Source organism: Arachis hypogaea, chromosome 17 (assembly GCF_003086295.3).
Source record: "Arachis hypogaea cultivar Tifrunner chromosome 17, arahy.Tifrunner.gnm2.J5K5, whole genome shotgun sequence".
Lineage (NCBI taxonomy): Eukaryota > Viridiplantae > Streptophyta > Magnoliopsida > Fabales > Fabaceae > Arachis > Arachis hypogaea.
In genome coordinates, this window is record NC_092052.1 from 43,418,302 (window position 1) to 43,420,813 (window position 2,512).

General features: G+C 33.0%; 1 non-coding gene across 1 annotated transcript; it reads left to right on the plus strand.

Moving 5' to 3' along the window:
- Nucleotides 1-738: 738 nt before the first annotated feature.
- On the plus strand, nucleotides 739-846 carry LOC112768279 (small nucleolar RNA R71). Its single transcript, XR_003185716.1, has one exon. It is a non-coding gene; the product is annotated as a small nucleolar RNA R71 (small nucleolar RNA).
- The last annotated feature ends 1,666 nt before the right edge of the window (nucleotides 847-2,512 follow it).

Consider the following 2,512-nt stretch of genomic DNA (forward strand, 5'->3'; position numbering starts at 1 on the left):
GCACTCTCCTTTTGGGTTCTTTTCTGTATTGCTTGGGAGAGTACTAGGAGGGATTTCAGTGATCCTTTTACTCAGCTGGCCCACTTGTGCTTCCAGATTTCTAATGGAAGACCTTGTTTCATTCATGAAACTTACAGTGGCCTTAGATAGATCAGAGACTAGATTTGCTAAATTAGAAGCATTTTGTTCAGAGTTCTCTGTCTGTTGCTGAGTTGATGATGGAAAAGGCTTGCTATTGCTAAACCTGTTTCTTCCACCATTATTAAAGCCTTGTTGGGGCTTTTGATCCTTCCATGAGAAATTTGGATGATTTCTCCATGTTGAGTTATAGGTGTTTCCATAAGGTTCACCTAAATAATTTACCTCTGCTATTGCAGGGTTCTCAGGATCATAGGCTTCCTCTTCAGAAGATGCCTCTTGAGTACTGTTGGATGCAGCTTGCATTCCATGCAGACTCTGAGAAATCATATTGACTTGCTGAGTCAATATTTTCTTCTGAGCCAATATGGCATTCAGAGTATCAACCTCAAGAACTCCCTTCTTCATAGGCGTCCCATTGATTACAGGATTCCTTTCAGAAGTGTACATGAACTGGTTATTAGCAACCATGTCAATGAGTTCTTGAGCTTCTGCAGGCGTTTTCTTTAGGTGAATGGATCCACCTGCAGAGGTGTCCAGTGACATCTTTGATAGCTCAGATAAACCATCATAGAATATATCCAGGATGGTCCATTCTGAAAGCATGTCAGAAGGACACTTTTTGGTCAACTGTTTGTATCTTTCCCAAGCTTCATAGAGAGATTCACCTTCTTTCTGTCTGAAGGTTTGAACATCAGCTCTAAGCTTGCTCAGCTTTTGAGGAGGAAAGTACTTGGCTAAGAAAGCCGTGACCAGCTTATCCCAAGAGTTCAGGCTGTCTTTGGGTTGAGAATCCAACCATAATCTAGCTCTGTCTCTTACAGCAAAAGGGAAAAGCATGAGCCTGTAGACTTCAGGATCTATTCCATTAGTCTTAACAGTATCACATATCTGCAAGAATTCAGTCAAGAACTGAAAAGGATCTTCAGATGGAAGTCCATGAAACTTGCAGTTCTGTTGCATCAGAGAAACTAATTGAGGTTTCAGCTCAAAGTTGTTTGCTCCAATGGCAGGAATGGAGATGCTTCTTCCATGTAAATTGGAATTAGGTGCAGTAAAGTCACCAAGCATCTTCCTTACATTATTATTATTTTTGGCTGCCATCTCCTTTTCCTGTTCGAAAATTCCTGAGAGGTTGTCTCTGGATTGTTGTATTTTAGCTTCTCTTAATTTTTTCTTCAGAGTCCTTTCAGGTTCTGGATCTGCTTTAACAAGAATGTTCTTGTCATTGCTCCTGCTCATATGACAAAGAAGAAGGCACAGAAAAATAATAATAATAGAGATTCTCTTTACCACAGTATAGAGGTTCCCTTATGTGAGTAGAAGAAAAGAGGAAGAAATTCGAACACAGATAGAAGAGGGGGTTCGAATTTGGTGATGATGTGAGGAAGAGATGTTAGTTAATGAATGAATAAATAGAATAGGATGAGAGAGAAGGAGGGAATTTTCGAAAATTATTTTGAAAAAGAGTTAGTGATTTTTGAAAAATGGTTTTTGAAAAATGTTTAGTAATTTTTTTTTCGAAAAAAATTTTTTTTTTTTCGAAAATTTTTGAAATTAAAAATAAAAATAATTAGTTAATTAAAAAGAAATTTTTGAAAAAGGGGGAGATATTTTCGAAAATTGAGAGAGAGAGTTAGTTAGGTGGTTTTGCAAAAGTTAAGAAACAAACAAAAAGTTAGTTAGTTAGTTGAAACAAATTTTGAAAAGATAAGAAGTTAGGAAGTTAGAAAAGATATTTTGAAAAGATATTTTTGAAAAAGATAAGATAAGAAGATATTTTTGAAAAGATATGATAGGAATTAGTTTTTGAAAAATATTTGATTTTTAAAATCACAATTAATGACTTGATTCATAAGAAATCACAAGATATGATTCTAGAACTTAAAGTTTGAATCTTTCTTAACAAGCAAGTAACAAACTTCAAATTTTTGAATCAAAACATTAATTGATTATGTTATTTTCGAAAATTTGATATAAAAATAAGAAAAAGATTTTTTGAAAAATAATTTTTTGAATTTTCGAAAATAACTAAGAATTTTGAAAAAGATTTGATTTTTGAAAAAGATTTTGAAAAAGATAAGATTTTCAAATTGAAAATTTGATTTGACTTATAAGAAACAACTTGATTTTAAAAATTTTTGAAAAAGTCAATCCAAATTTTCGAATTTGAGGAGAGAAAAAGGGAAAGATATTTTTTTTTTTTTGAATTTTTATGAAAAACATGAAAATTATGCAATGCATGAAATTTTTAGATCAAAACAATGAATGCATGCAAGAATGCTATGAATGTCAAGATGAACACCAAGAACACTATGAATGTCATGATGAACATCAAGAACATATTTTTGAAAAATTTTTAATGCAAAGAAAA